Source organism: Camelus dromedarius, chromosome 4, assembly GCF_036321535.1.
Source record: "Camelus dromedarius isolate mCamDro1 chromosome 4, mCamDro1.pat, whole genome shotgun sequence".
Taxonomy (NCBI): Eukaryota; Metazoa; Chordata; class Mammalia; order Artiodactyla; family Camelidae; genus Camelus; species Camelus dromedarius.
Window position 1 is genome coordinate 5,020,081 of NC_087439.1, and position 16,853 is coordinate 5,036,933.

Sequence of the window (16,853 nt, forward strand, 5' to 3'; positions counted from 1 at the left end):
GCGACGACTGACCCTGGTGATTTTATTTTTAATGGAAATGATTCTAAGGTTCATTGAAATTAGTGAATGGGAGCTGTCAGGAACCAGCAGCTTCTCACACCTGGGGGTATCACACCCACTGGAGAAGCCAGATCCCAGCTCCCCTAAGTGTTACAGAGTGCAAACATTCTGCTCACTGCATGAGGGGCCAATAAATCAGAAGGTGAGCTGTTGGGGCAAGGAATAACAACTTTATTCAGAAAGACAGCAGACCAAGAAGACGGCAGACTAATGTCCTGGAGAGCCGAGTCAGAATTCAGGCTTCTTTTTATACTAAAAAGGGAAGGAGTAATGGTTGGTTGTTGCAAAATTCTTGGTGTCAGAATCCTTTGTTCTTGAAGCTGTCCATGTGGGTCAGGTCACAACGTCCCTGTAAACCAACAAGACAAATGTTATTCTCTGTTCTGCAACTTTTTATCTCTGTATGAATGGGAAAGTGTTACACCCTTAAAGGTCAGAGCCTTGAGAATAGGCTCTCCTGTCTATTTCAGGCTCTAGGCAACATCCTTTTACAAAAGGTGCAGAACCAGCAAGACTGAGCACGGGGAACAGAGCCCAGATGGGAAGGATGCTCCCTCTAACCTCCTGGAGACAGAGATGCGGGCCAGGTCCGGCTGATCACTGCGTGGTGAATGCCAGCAGGAGCCCTGGATGTCGTGCCTCGTTGAGACTTGCCCTTCTCATCCCCGACGCTACTGCGAACACTGTGGTTTCATCAGGGCACACACAGCCCTGGCAGGCAAAGATATTCTCAGCTGGGAAATCACCGTCACAACCACAGGGAGGAAAGAGATGAAAAGCGAGGGTTTCAGGCCGTCTCCCACCGCCCTGCTCCTCCCCCTCACCGCCCCATTCTGCCTGCCTTGAGGTGTCCTCATTTCCTCCTGGTCCCTCCCCCTCTCTTTTGTTTTTCACCCTCTTCTCCTCCTGCTTAATTTCTTAAAATAGAAGAATTTTGAGAAACAAATTACAGACTAATGGCAGTGTTAATTCCCACGAGCTCAGGAAAATGTAGAAGTTAATTTTCAGTCCGAGAGAACATATTTACAGAGCATCTTTTCTCCTTCAGGTCCCAACGTGGGTAAAAGCTTACGATGCCTGAGGAGCACTGCCTTGGAGGCGCTGATGCTTCCCACCTTTTCAAAAAGCCATTTCTCCTACCAAACCTGGATCCCTGGGAGCCATGCACACTGTGCCCGGAACGCCCCCTTGTCCACCAGTGTCTCCCAGGGCCAGGGTGCTCAGGCTGTCTGCAAGCATGACTCCTCAGGTGGCAGGAACATCTCAGAGCCTTTGCAGCAGAGGGTGCCTACCAGGCTGATGGCCGTGCTGAGAGGACAGCGCTGCCACCAGCCACACTCCAGTGGCAGCGAGCTGCCTCTTTGTGTGGCTGCAGTGCGGCATCTGCTTGACCTAGGGTGCCTATGACAATGTGGAGCCTCCACTGCCCTAAAGCCACCACGGGGTCTGGGGTGTCCTAGATAGAAGGGTCTGGATGTCATGGCAGGCACAGCTTACCGGCCGACAGAGGGCTGAGCACATGGCTCTGGCTCCAAAGCCTCTCAGTGGGTCCTCTGGTCCTCCTTAGCTGTGTCCCAGCTCTGCTCTTTATCCGTGTTTTGTGCGTGCGCACGGGTACACGCATACAGTCCAACGTCCATTCTGGGCAATGACTTGGTCCCAAGCCCCCTCTAGCAGAGGGACCACCCTGACTGAAGGACCCCCCCAGGTACTTCCTACAGCACATCTCACTTAAGCTCTCACGGGCCCTGACAGGGAGATACCCTGATCTCCACTTTAAACACAGCAGACGGAAGCCTGGAGAATCAGTAGCTGTCAAGGTCACAGGCAAGGCGCAGCTTTAATCCGCACTTATCCGACCACAGAATGACCCACTTCACACGCCATCACACTCCACCTCGCGCTCCCTGAGGGCGCCTCCTTCCCACAAACACTTCTTAACCCTAAACCGCTTCTTTCTGGTTTTCCTTTTTTTCATAAAAATATTAAGAGAGAAAGAAGACTGGGAGGATGTATTTATAAATTATTAATAAAAGGTTCCTCTTTGGGTGGTCAGACTCTGACTGGGGTTTGGAAAATAAATTTAGATCCTTTAATAAGGTGGAAGAGACTAACCCAGTAGGAAGAAGTTCCCTTTTCTGTCTGTTCCCCCCACTTTACCAAAACACGGTCGAGGACTCCCATTGTGCTTCCGGTGACTTGAAAGTGCATGGAATAAATTATGCCATGAGCTGGAGTAACTGTGAGGCCCTTCACTCCTCCCTTTTGCCCTTAGAATGCATTCTGTAGCATGTGCTTTATTAAAGTAATCCAAATTTATTCAAATTCATTTGCCAGTCACTTTAAAAAGGTCAAAGACCAATTTCTCCAATTCAAGTGAATTCTGCTAACCAACCCAGGGCCTGGTACAGCTGCCAAGCACCCATCAGAGCATCTGAGGACCCCCTGCGGTCTCCAGCCAAGCTCTTCGCTCTCCACCTCTGTCTCTGGGCGATGACACAGCAGGCACTGGACAGTGGCTCCTGGGCAGCAGGCAGAGGGAGTCTCCTGCCCCCTGCAGTGTGCACCCTCGCGCTGGCTAAGCACGCTGATGGCCAGGCTGCAGATGTGTTTCCTGGCACATTGCCCAGCACATAGGAGGGTCCCCAAAATGTCTTTGATTTTGTTTATGCTTATCAGGGCTCAGTCTGACTCACAGCACCCCCTGGACAAGGCCGTGACCCGGCTGCTCTTCACCAACAGACACACCCAATTAAGAAGCCCCCTGTGATGGGACCTGCGTCACACCAGCAATGTACAAATGTCACTGCACTCACAGCGACGTTTAACCCAGGAGGCCCCTGTGCTGTCAGGCAGAACCACTCTATCACTTACTGGCTCTTGGTCAACTTAAGCCTAATTTTTTGTGCCTCAGTTTCCTCAACTGTGCAATGGAGCATATAGACAACTGCCTATAATTATATGGTTGTTTTGAGAAATAGATCAATTTGTGTGTGGGGCACACAGTAAGTGGTCGATATGGTGAGCATTATACCAGTGATGATGGTAATGATGGCGATAATCATGGATAATCATGGCAGTGATGATGATGGTGAGGGTGACGATGGTGACGGTGAGTTATGATGGTGATGGTGAGAGTGATGATGGTGATGGTGAGTGATGATGGTGATGGTGAGAGTGATGATGGTGACAGTGAGTGATGATGGTAATGATGAGATTGATGATGACGATGGTGATACTAATTATGGTGGTAATGGGGTGATGATGATGGTGATGGTCATGATGACAGTGGTGGTTGTGCTGACGATGATGATGGTGATGGTATTGGTAGAGATGATGATAATGGTAATAATGATAATGATGGTGATAATGATGATAGTGACAGTGATTGCAGATCATATTACTTACATTTGACGAGAGTCCAGAGACATCAAAACATTCTCAAGTTCTCAGAGCCAGTAAAAAGATGAAGGTCTGGCTGAATCCACAGTCAGTGCTCTTTCCAGACACACCATTGCCTTTTCCTGATGTTCATTTCAACTCTCAGCTCGCTTCTCATATCTATTATTCCCTCAGCAGCTCAACACAAGCCCTCCCCCATCCATCACGATTCCATCCACCCTCCTTTTTTGCAAGCATCTTTGCATCTGACCTTCCTCACACAGCCCCAGAATAATGAGCTGCTGCCACGAGGTGCACTGGTGTGTGAATTGCAGGACCTCCCCGCATCCTGAACATCTGGTCCCTCAGCACTCTGAGGAGTTAATGAAATATGCAGAGGCCCAGTGCTACAAATTGGGATTCAGAGGTCCCACCCTCCCTTCCCTTTCAATTTCCTTTTTGAGAATTTGGTTCTCCAACAGCAGTTTCTGTTTGTAATAAATATTTAAGCACTTTGCCTGCCAGGCTTGCAACATGGGAATGCTCGAAGCCGTCAGTCCCAGAGCCTCTGGCTGCCCCACCCAGCCACCCAGGCCCTTCCAGGAAGGCTCAGTGGGACGCTTCTGATATCCTCTAGGCCCATGGATGCTGCAAAGGACTCCTCCTTTGGCTTGTCTTCAGGGTCCAGTCAAGGCTGAGCTCACTGCTACAGCCTCCTCCTTGGTTTCCACGCCTCCAGCCACCCCCCATCCTCAACCCCACTCCTCATTATATCAAATTCACTCCCAGCTTGAACCCCTACAATGTCCTCCTCTGTCTGCAATATAAAGTCCAAACTCATTAACACCCTACTCCAGCCCTCGTGTGATGTCTCCCACCTTCCCAACAGTATTCCACCTATCCATGTGTGCACACGCGCGCGCGCACACACACACACACACACACGCACGCTCACACACCCTCATGTGCATATGCTGATTGCACTTCTGGGCTTTGCTCCCATCCATCCTCCCTGCATCTGGGCCCTGTACCACGGCCGCCTGCTGCTCTGGGCTGGCTAGCCTATGGTCATGATCCCCCTCGTCTTCCGCCGTCAACTCCTCCGGGAAGCCTCCCTGGCCTGCCTCTCCCAGATCAACCAGAGACTAGGCTGGGCACCCTTCCCCTGTCCTCCTGCACCCCTCCACTCTGCATCTCCCATCTAGCCTCTGTCACAGGGCACAGAACCTGCCCATCTATTTCTCTGTCTCTCTCATGGACGCTGGCCTCTTCCAGAGCCCAGCAAGACAGGCAGGACCAGAGTGGCCAGCTTCAAGGCTATGAGAAAGCACCCAAAGAGTTCAGCCCCAACAAAGCCTGATCTGGGGCCCAGTGGGTTCCCCACTTCTCTGCTCCCCTTGCTTCTCAGGGTTCCCTAGCCTGGACCTGCCCCTTTGATCCAATTTCCAGGCTTTCTGAAACGTATCTGTGATGTCCTGAATCTTAAGAAGATACTCCGGGGTGTCACAAGGCTCTAAGGAGTGAAGATAATGGATGGATGTTTAATGAGGTGACACAGGAAGTGTCTGCATCCATTGGCCTGGTAGTGGACCTCCAGTCCCAGCGGCATTCCAATCAATAACCTTTTGTTCTCAACAAAGGAGCCAAAAGGCCTCTCTTATCACAGCCACCTGATCCCAGAGCAACCTATATGAAGCTTGAACCATCAAGCTCAGAAGCCAGCCCACCCCCCAGGAAGACAGTGGGGTCCTAAATCTCAGTTCTCCAGGAGGGGGCGGAAGGGGGTCCTAGCACCAGCTGATCACTGGTCCTCTGAAGGTCAAACCAAGGTGGCGAGTGGAAAAGCCAGCCAGCCCCACCGGGCCCGTGATGGAGACCCCAGCACCCCCGCTCTCACCCCGCTGCCAGCCGTGAGCTGGGAAGGCGACACAAGCCAGCTCTGAGCCTGTTGGAAACTGACTTTGCCCATTCCAACCACCTCTGAATTCATGAACGAGCATGTTCAGGGATACTTACAAACCAGAGTGTTAAGCTGCCCACCGCCCAAGGCGTAGGGAGATGCTCACCCAGAATCCAAAAGAGAAACCCCACAGGGCAGGGTTCCTCGAGGGCTGAGGTCGGAGCACCAGTCCCGCCGCCCCACCCACTTTGGAAGTCTGCCTGTCAGCTCTGCTATCCCTGAGGCAGGTGTGTTACCAGCCCCAGTTTACAGATGAGAACACTGAGGCTAAGAGAGCTTAAGGAACTTGGCCAAGGAGCCTGAACCCAAGCCTGAGTCAGGACGGGCACGTAGTGGGCGGTGAGGAGCTGGGTCTGCCTTACCTGCCGAGTGGCTGGACCTCCCTGAAGCCATGACCTCGGAGGGCGGCTGTGTGGATTAGCGAGGACGCCTCTGTCGTGTTCTGAACTCTTCTGGTCCAATATCATGTCCTTCCTGGCTTCGTTTTGTTCTTGGGCGCTTAGCTCTTTTTACCCCTTTCCTGTCATTTAAATGAAATTTCGATAGGAGAGGGAACACTGTCTGAGTTCCATTTTTCTCGCTTAAAAATAAGCCTCTTCTTGCCTTTCGGAAAGGTTTCCCTGAGGTTTTCAGTGCTGCGCTGACCCATTCTCCCCACACCCACACACCCGCACCTCAGAGGTGCCGCAGGCCCCACACCGGTTGCAAGGGGGACTCGGGGACTCACAGCTGGGGGTGGGGGTGGCACAGACCGGGAGGGCAGCTCGATACGCGTGGACGGGGTCTGGAAACGGGCAGCCACACCCTCCTGAGTCGGGGTGTGTGCTGGGGCCTGGGCCAGGGCGGAGCAGCTCAGGACCCGCCACCCCATCCAGGCATACTCCCCCGCCCGCCCCGTGGGGTGCGCTGCTCAGAGCCCGGGGCTTGCCCCGCCCCCTGCGCTTGGGATGTGAGCCCCGCCTTCCCTCCGGCTTGTGGGCCCTCCCACCGCGGGGCCCCGCCCCCACCTTCAGGCCTCTGCGCGCTCTGCGCGGTGTCTGGAGTACTTCATGCCCCCTGTCCCTTACTGTCCCACTTCCTTCACGTCCAGCTCAGCCCTGCACACCTGGACATCCTCCTCTCTGGTCCCTCAGGCCCTGGTGCTTTGATCTGCCCAACCGTTGGCCAGCAGAACAAGCCTTGTCTGTCCAGGTCACCCTCACCCCCCCTAGAGGTGCCATTCTCCAGGAGGGCGCACCAGAGCAGTGTGGGGCTCAGTGACCGGCGGCGGTGTCCAGAGGACAAGGCACAGCTGGCTTTGACTCGTGCTGAGCACAGGCGACTGCCAGACATTAGGGGCCAGAGGCTAGGTCCAGCTGGCAGACGAGGGCCACCACCTGACAAGCCAACACCTGTCCCGGTACCCCCCCACCCCTGCCGCAGGCCCCAGTCTCAAAGGGTGTGGGAGGCTTGTCAGCCCTGGACACCCAGCAGCTCCTGGTCACTGCGGTGTCAGCTCGCCCCTGGGAAGGCACACCCTGTACTGGGCGCTGTGCTGAGCACTTAGGGGGCTGTTCCACTTAAATGTGGGACAAAGGCAGTATTTTCCTCATTTTAGCTTCAAGGGCCTGCTAGGAGGCCCTGCTGATTTTGTGGCAAAAATAACTTGCCCACCTCGTGCTTTCCAGCTCCAGGCTCTGCTGGGGCAGGGGGGCTTGGCCCCCTCTGGTCACCTCTGCGAGGAAGAAGCTGTGGTGACAGCGCTGAGGGCATCTCGTCCCAGATGCAGGGTCCAGAGTCACAGAGGGCGACAGGGACAGTGCAGAGCCTCCCCCAGCTCTGCTCCCGGGACCACCCAAGCAAAGGCTGGAAGGGTTCACGCACCTCACCCTTTCAGATGGGGAAACTGAGGCTGGCAGAGGCAACCCAGGACCAGTTCCTGCTGTCTGGTTTTTAGCCCCTGTCCTGCTACCTCTGACTACCCCTCCTTCCCTCTGCCCACAAGTGCCCAGCACCCTCTTCCTCTCTCTGCCCTTTGCTCACTTCCTCTGGTCTCTGCACTGAGGTTTCTTCTGGTTTTCTCAATGACGCTGCATCCCGGGGTCTCCGGGGATCCACAGACTCGCTGCCGGGGGCAGGTTCTCTTCGCAGAACCCTCTGCCCTCCCCTGCCCTGCCCCTCTTCTGAATTCACCCCCTGGCACTTCTCTCTCCTCTCCCACTTTCTTCTAAACCGGCAGAATGTTACCTCTTTCTTCCTTTGGAAGGAAAAAAAAAAAAAAAGTATGTGTAGGCGAGGAAGCCAGTTCCCCCAGACAGCCCAGGCAAAGCGCCCGGGCTGCCTGTCAAAACTGATTTCGAAAGATAATTCTATTTCGAGCGAAAGAATAATGAAAAGACGTCCCCAGCTGTCCTGGAAACAACCCGATTCCCATCAGCCCGGGGCCTGGGCCCGGCCCTGTGCTTCCCCGCGGGTGACATCTGTGCTACCCAGGCAGTCCCCGGGCCGCCCGGCCTCGAGGCTGTTCTCCCCACCACCACCCCCCCGCCTCCGCCCCCGCCCCCGCCCCCCCCCCCATCCCGTCCTGGCTGGCGCCCTCCCAGAGCCCCCGCGCAGGAGGAATGAGGGAGCGGGTCGCAACCACGGCCTGTGTGCAGATAGGGGCGCGCAGCGCGGGCTCGCAGCACAGATCCTGTATATCTGTAAGTTGGCACCTACTGAGTGTCTGAGCGGCCTCGCGCCAGGCGCGGCAACGCGAGAAAGGTGGATTTCCTGTCGCACCAACTATGCTTGCTGGGTTATTTGAGGACGAATATGGCAAAGCTAGAGGCGGGGGAGGCTTGGAACCCAGTCTCTGCATGTGCTGGCAGCTCCCCTGGCAGGCAGTCCGGCCCTGGTTCCACTGTGACCCGTCCCAGCTCGCCCCTCTGTGGTCAGCACCCAGCAGGAGGAAAGGGTCAGCCTCTTGCCTGTGATGCACAAGGACCACCCGGGCAGGGGCCCCTTCACCTGATGCTAGCCTTCTCTTCTCCCACCCTCTTCCCTCTATTCCTGCCCAGCAGTACCTGGTGAGGACTCTGCAAACATTCCCCTTCCTCATTGCCACGATCTGCCCATCACACCCCCAGGACTCCTCCATGAGCATCAGTGCAGGGCTTGAGAACATGAGGAAATAGTGGAGAGGCACGGATGCAGGAAGGAGGGAGGTCCAGGAAACCAGGCGGGTGGGAGCCCCGGGGAGGGCAGTATCCCGGCCGGCCCACATCCTGCATCCCAGCCCTCCTCTGCGTATTTTTCTGCATTACACTCGCCGCCTCCTCGTACCCCACGCACTTGATGGCATTGATCATGCTTGTTGTCTGCCTCCCTCTAATGACTCTCAGTTCCCTAAGGACAAGGATTCTCCTCTCTTTTGTTCACTGCTGTACCCCTAGGACCTGCAACTGTGACCACAACATTGGATGCCCGCGGGGTCTGGTGGGAGCCAGGGCTGGCAGGTCAGGTTCTGCTCATCGCAAGGAGCCCCAACTTTTTGCCAGGCTTTACCCCAGATGCGTCCCACCCACATACCTCATGTGAGCTCTCAGAGGGAGGCATTATTCTTCTAGTCTGAGGATGCTGAGGACCCAAGGCTCTGAGCCTCTCCCCTGCGCACATGACCGCCAACCCATGGAGGAGGCTGCTGGAAGCGGCCTGGATCCCAGGGGCCATGGCTACTGTCCCCCAGGGAGCAGGCACCTCAGAGGGACCCCCCAACCCATGTACACAGCCCCTGAGAAGGAGCCCTCTGCGCTGGAGGAAAGGAGGGAGAAGGAAGCTACTGCCAAAGTTTTCCTTATCCCGTGCAAATGACGTTTCTTCCAGCGAGTGGGGACTTCCACATGACAGCACAGGGAGCACGACCACGTCCCCCCCCAGCTTGCTCCCTTGCACTACTGGACCCTTCTGTTGGGCGAACACATCACATGGGATGCAGCCACGGAGCCAGGTTGTTTATGCCCCATCTTCTCCTCAAATGTGTCTTATTGAGCGGTCCTTCTACTCCAGGATTTTTCATTTTAATACAGCTCTGGTCACTACAGCTCCAAAAGCAGCGTCAGGTCAGTAGCAATCTCACTGAAAACTTGGCAAATTGTAAATGGTATCAACCTGGCATGTAAAGAAATGGGAGTTCAAGTTCAAGAACTTGAGCATGGGACAGGGGACAGGAAGATGGAAAAAGGCAGAGGGGACACGCTTTCCCCTCACAGGGGAGGGAGGAATCAGACTCCCAGAGCAGATGGCCCCCGAGAAACAGATGTACAAGCACATCAATTGACTTCATTAAAATAACAAGTAGATCTCAGGTAATAAACATAAATATTAAAAAGTGAGAAGAGGGAAAGGTGAAAAGGACAGGATATTTGAAGGAAGTGAAATTCCTCAGTGTAAGACTGAAGACCAGCTATGTGCTTTTTAGTTGATAAATCAAGAATAGAAGCACGCCCTATAAAATGAAATACTACTCAGTGATTAAAAAAAAAGAAAATTATCCCATTTGCAGCAACATGGATGGACCTGGAGAACGTCACTCTAAGTGAAGTAAGCCAGAAAGAGAAAGAAAAATACCATATGATATCACTCATATGTGGAATCTTAAAAAAAAAAAAAAAAGACACTAACAAACTCATCTACAAAACAGAAACAGACTTGCAGACTTAGTAAACAATCTTACCGAGGGGAAAGAGGGTGGAAAAGGATAAATTTGGGAGTCTGAGATTTGCAAATGTTAACCACCATATATAAAAATAGATTAAAAAACAAATATCTTCTGTACAGCACAGGGAACTATATCCAATATCTTGTAATAAACTTTAATGAAAAAGAATATGAACACGAATATATGTATGTATCTGCATGAATGGGACATTGTGCTGCACACCAGAAACTGACACATTGTAACTGACTATATTTCAATTTTAAAAAAGAAAAATAGAAGCATACTCAATTTATTATAAAGTCTTCCTAAAAAGAATTTCAGTGGCTGTATGATACTTATCCAGGCTATTTAATAGGATACTTTGCTAGTTGGACATAACTTTAGCTCTTACTGAATGCTCCGACTAAAATTACTAGGAAGAAGTTTAGAATGTTTAGAATTCTTATTTACAGTTGGAGAGGAAAGTTCCAGAAAAACAAAAGGTATAAGTGGTTAAAAGAAGATGATGGGCTAGGAGGTGGGTGCTGAAAGAGGCCAGGTAAATAATTTTGCTTTTTATTTTCTGTTCTCTTAGACATTTGATCCTTTTTCTTTGTACATGTTTTTATAACGTGCATGCATTATTTTGATATTGAAAATAATATCAAATATACTAAACCTTTTTTCTGTTAATTTCTGTTCTAGAATTCAGTTACATTAGAAGCTATATGTCCAACTAGTTAATTACCCTTTTATATTGCCTGGATAAGATATTCTGTGGCAACTAAAATTATTTTTATAAAGTTCTAATAACTATGGAAAAGACTTCTGTTATAAAGTAGGATAAAAACTGAATATGAAATTTTATATGGAATATGGTCACAACTATGTAAAAAAAAAAACCAGAAAGCAATAACATCATAACTAGATTTTTCCTTAAACGTGGAAAAGTATCCCAGAATGTTAACCGTGATTGTCTTTGGTAGGAGGGGCTCTGGGAATTTGAAAATTCCTCTTTCTAATTCTCTGGCTTTCCCATTTTTGTTAATAGAGAACATGTGTGGATTTTTTCTTTTTAATGAAGGGGAAAGGAGATACTGAACTATGAATTCATAGCAGCAGGGGCTAAGGGCATAATTTAACTTGGCAGGCTTTGGTTCACACATGAGAAGAGAGTGGACACAATTGGGTGATTCTGTTTATCCTCTTCGCTGCCAACAGAACTGAGATGATGCGAAAAGCATTTTGAGTTTCCCACTGCTTGAGACAGTCTGGATGAACCTCCAACGAGACTAATAATCTCTGTCACTTGTGTGAAACACTCCTCTGCCAGGGTGGAACTCTTCACAGCATCAGAGCAAGCACCTCGTCAGAAACCAGGAGCAAAGAGCCCTAAGTCCGGCTTTCCCACAGCCAACCCGAGATCCCCTTCCAGTTGCCTTCCTCCCCCTCCCCAGGCTCTGCCATCCAGGGCTGCACCATCTCTTGGCTCCCTTGAGAGCGTTGCGAGCCTGAGGAACTGTGATTCCATAAATGTGTGGGTAACTCAGATCCACCACTAGGGAAAATGTAGTCCCTGAAGCAAAACAAATCCATATGGCGAAATGCTGCCCCCCAAACTGATTACCAGACATTGTTGATCTACCCACCCAAGACTCACTCCATAAAGGGATTTTAACATATTTCAGAAATAACCCTGATGTACTCTTGTTCATGACTTATTTCAGCTAAAATAAATTTCAGAAAATGAGGGAGAGGAGGTGGGTTCCAGTGAGGATGGGGAGAAGTGGGTAAGGGAGGACTATTAACACCTACTAAGTGTTCTTACATTTCACATAACTTATTTAATGCTTACCAAGCAGAGATTAAGAGGAAAGAGAAGTTTAGTTGACATGCTTGGATTCAGAAAAAGCCAAATGTGCCCTGTTCAAAATCCAATGCACTTTTTATTCTATCTTTCAGCATCCTTAAATAAGAAGCATTATTTGTGTGTATGTGTATACTAGAGGTGAGCATTTAAATATATTTACAGTTTGTAAGTAAAACATTTACAAAAACGATCATTACTCATGTACAGTGAAACCACTAGTTGGAATTTGTGATGGTTCATGGGCAAATTAATTGCACTAAAGGTAAAAGAAAACTTTGTATCTCAATAGAAAAATTATGCTCTGACTTTCAGGTAACAAAATTAGAGTTTAAAGGATTTTTGAAGATGAGAGTATATTTCCAATGAGACAAAGTGAAGAGAATGTGAATTCGAACTTCTCTGTGCAGTTCCTGCAGGTGGATTTTAAACAAAAATGGAATATATGCTTAGAACTGGGTTCCATATGGGTAGGGAGGGACTTCCATGTATAGCTAAGTTAAGGTAACAAACACCGGATTTATCCTCCCACCTGAAACAAAACTACAGTAGAAACTGACAAAATAAGTAAAACAAAGATTTGCAAGACACTGTACTTAGGGCAATAAAAGATAATAACTCCTGAGAGATGGAGGGGAAAATGAGATGAGCCCTCAAATTGCCCTAGTTTATTTTCCTGGGAAAGTTTCCCGGCTAAAGCACAGGGAGGGCAAATTCCTGAGGAATGCTGTAGGTTCCTTAACTCAAGGAGACAGAGCGGAGAGCCCAGGCAGACCAAGGCCCGAGGATCCCCAGAACAGTGTAGAGCAGAAGAGAGCTACTGAGAGAGAAAACTCCTGGTAACTACAGAGGACCTACTTCAACTCCTCGGCTGAGAACTGATCAGTGCATGTTTGTGAGGAAACTACTCAAGGCCAAGGAAAGAAGGACCCAAATGTTGGAGGTAATAGTGCCTCATCCCGAAACAAGGCTGGGAATACAGTGCCTGTTCCCACCAACCATACCGTAAACCTCAAGTCTCACGGGGCCTCAGTAATAGTGAATATGAGACCTAGAATCAGCCCTGCTCCTAAGAAAGTCTTCAAAGCAAGACCCCAGAGGATCGGACTTCTTCCAAGTACTTCATTATGTCCCCAAACAAATCTCACAAGTATTAAAGTGGGTACAAAAACATCCAGCACCCAAAAAGATAAAACTCACAATGTCTAGCATCAATCAAAAAATTAGTAGACACGCCTACCCAAGCAATAGAAATAAAAACAAGAATAAACAAATGGGACCTAATGAAACTTACAAGCTTCTGCACAGCAAAGGAAACCGTAAGTAAAACAAAACGACAACCTATGGAATGGGAGAAAACTTTTGCAAATGAAACTGACAAAGGCTTGATCTCCAGAATATATAAGCAGCTCATACGACTTAATAAGAAACAACCAAACAAGCCAATCCAAAAATGGGCAGAAGACCTAAACAAGCAATTCTCCAAGGAAGAAATACAAATGATCTATAGGCACATGAAAAAATGCTCTATATGACTAATTATCAGAGAAATGCAAATCAAAGCTACAATGAGGTATCACCCCACACCAGTCAGAATGGCCATCATTCAAAAGTCCACAAATGACAAATGCTGGAGAGGCTGTGGACAAAAGGGAACCCTCCTACACTGCTGGTGGGAATACAGTTTGGTGCAGCCACTGTGGAAAACAGTTTGGAGATTCCTCAAAAGACTAGGAATAGACTTACCCTGTGACTCAGTAATCCCACTCCTGGGCATAGGTCCTGAAGGAGCCCTACTTCAAAAAGACACCTGCACCCCAATGTTCACAGCAGCACTATTTACAATAGCCAAGACATGGAAACAACCTAAATGTCCATCAACAGATGACGGGATAAAGAAGATGTGGAATATTTATACAATGGAATACTATTCAGCCATAAAAACCGATAGCATAACACCATTTGCAGCAACATGGATGTCCGTGGAGAGTGTCATTCTAAATGAAGTAAGCCAGAAAGAGAAAGAAAAATACCACGTGAGATCGCTCATATGTGAAATCTAAAAAAAAAAAAAAAAAAAGAACATAAATACAAAACAGAAACAGACTCATAGACATAGAATACAAAACTTGTGGTTGCCAAGGGGGAGGAGGGTGGGAAGGGATAGACTAGGAGTTCAGAATTTGTAGATACTGACAGGCATATGTAGAATAGATAAACAAGATTATACTGCATAGCACAGGAAAATGTATACAAGATCTTGTGGTAGCTCACAGCGAAAAAGAATGCGACAATAAATATATGTATGCTCATGTATAACTGAAAAATTGCGCTCTACACTGGAATTTGACACAACATTGTAAAATGACTATAACTCAATAAAAAGTGCTTTAAAAATTAGTAGATATGCAAAGAAGAAGGAAAATAGACTGCCAATGAAAAGCTTGCAGCTGATAGCTGATACATTGGACCTTTGAAAACCTGACTCCCTGCACTCCTCTCTTGAACCTTGGGGAAGTCAAGCGGTTTCAGGGAGCCCACCCTTTATATTCTGGGAGCAGTGTGCTTCCTGAAGAACACTGGGTGGTTCCCAGGGGAGCAGGATTCCTTGATTCCCTCAGCTCATACCCAAAACAGGCTCTTGTGGGAGCCTTGAGCCAAGGAGCGGCCACGAGACACTACTAAGAAAATAAAAGCAGATGCCTTCAGGAAGGACTGGAATAGCTCAGTGGTAGAGCGTATGCTCAGTACGCAGGAGGTTCTGGGTTCAACCCTCATTACCTCCATCAAGAAAAAACAACAACATACCTTTGCCTTGTAGAGTCTTCAATCTTGATCATTTATTTACAGTCTTTTCTGTGGGGAAGGCAAGGGAGTGAATTTGGACTGTCTCCAACAGAGAACACCGGTTCCCCAAACCCTGGCTGTTTTCTTGGACTTGATCAATGGTCCTACTAGTGGCTTCATTTGATCGTCATCAAATTTGAGAATTGAGCTTACCAATTTGGTCAGAAATTATTATTTTTCATATTTCTAAAGTTCTTTGTGATAATGGCCCAGAACCGGAGTCTGGGATTCCCTCCCCAGCCATGCCTCATCCTGAATTTAAGCTTGAGGGGAGTGAATTTATTTGCTTGTCTGCCTTAGCACATTGGACAGTCCTTGCTATGAAGTTATTGTGGAAGAGTGAGGGGAGGGGCTTTCCTGCCTCAAAGGTGACGTTATTTATGTTCTTTTATAGGCAGCTTATTTTTTTAGTCAGATCTATTTAATTCTTAAAACTTAATTATTTTCAAAGTGAATTTTTGTATTGAAGCATATGGTCAATTTACAAGGTTGTGTTAATTTTTGGCGTACAGCAGAGTGATTCAGATATATATGTGTGTGTATATATTTATAATATACATATATATATATATTTCTTTTCATATTCTTTTCCATTATAGGTCATTACAAGCTATTGAATACAGTTCCTTGTGTTATATAGTAGTTAGTATCTATAAATCCCAAACTCCCAATTTATCCCTCCCCACCTCCTTCCCCCACTGGTAACCATAAGTTTGTTTTCTGTCTGTAAGTCTGTCTCTGTTTTGCAAGTAAGTTTATTTTTGCTTGATTTTTAGATTCCACATATAAGTGATATCACATGGTATTTGTCTTTCTCTTTCTGACTTACCTCACTTAGTATGATAATTTCTAGGTCCAACATGTTGCTGCAAATGGCATTATTTCGTTTTTCTCTTATGGCTGAGTAGTAGTCCATTGTATATATATGCCACATCTTTATCCAGTTATCTGCTGATGGACATTTAGGTTGCCTCCGTGTCTTGGCCATTGTCAATAGTGCTGCTCTGAACATTGGGGTGCACATATCTTTTTTAATTAGAGCTTCCTCTGGATATATTCCTAAGAGTGGGATTACTGGATCATGAGGTAAATGTAGATAGCTTCTGTGTAATATTTTTGTGATCCTTATTTTCTGCTAATTGGAATCACTTTGCAGAGGTGTCTAGAATAGGTTATGGTCCCACTATAATATACAGAGCAGCCTTAGAATTTTTACTTCCCAAATCACCCCTGGCACTGAGGAGATCTGGGTACCATGATGGAGGTGGAACCCACCTATCTTTTTAATTTTTTTGCAACACAAACTGAGATGTGGGGTTCAGGTAGGCATCTGACTCTGGCTGTCCCTGAGGCCCTGTGGCTGAAACATTGCTGCTAGTGACCATGTGTTGGCTCCATGAACCAGGTTCTGGGTTCAAGACTAGTCTGAAACCCATCACTGAGTCCTAGAGGAGGGAACAGAGTAGAAGTCAATTGATGGGACACGGAATGGGATTGAGTCTTGGAATATTCATTCAATCAAAAGAAAGCCAATAACAACTCCAGATTTCTAGTCTGAACACTGGGCAGTGAGGATACCCAACTCATGTCAATTTAAGAAAGAAGATGACGGCTTCAATTTTAGACACCTTGCATCTGGGCGGCTCATGAAACATCTCACAGGTGTCAGCTAGGATATGAGCCGTCAAGAAGAAAGAGGTCAGATTTAGCAACATAGATTTAAGAGTCTGCAGTACTCAGTCACCAAACAAATATTTACTGATGCCTCCTGGGCATAAGGATAAGAATAAGGATCAGCAGACACACACTGCTGTGTATAAGAAAGATAAACAGCAAGGTCTACTGTACAGCACAGGGAACTATATTCAATACTTTGTAATAGCCTATAATGAAAAAGAATATGAAAAGTAATATACATACATACGTATAACTGAATCACTATGCTACACACCAGAAATTAACACAACATTGTAAATCAACTATACTTCAAAAAAAAAAAAGAATAAGAAATTCTTGAATAAGCCTTGAATATGAAATCAGTCCCTGACCTTCCGAAGCTCATAGTGTGGGCTGAGGTGGGG

At 48.0% G+C, this 16,853-nt stretch overlaps 1 long non-coding RNA gene across 1 annotated transcript; it reads right to left on the reverse strand.

Moving 5' to 3' along the window:
- Positions 1-214: 214 nt before the first annotated feature.
- Positions 215-8,548, reverse strand: LOC105084498 (uncharacterized). Its single transcript, XR_836696.3, has 4 exons — positions 8,446-8,548; positions 5,764-5,921; positions 622-794; positions 215-409 (listed from the first exon to the last, which is right to left on the reverse strand). It is a non-coding gene; the product is annotated as an uncharacterized LOC105084498 (long non-coding RNA).
- Positions 8,549-16,853: the final 8,305 nt, after the last annotated feature.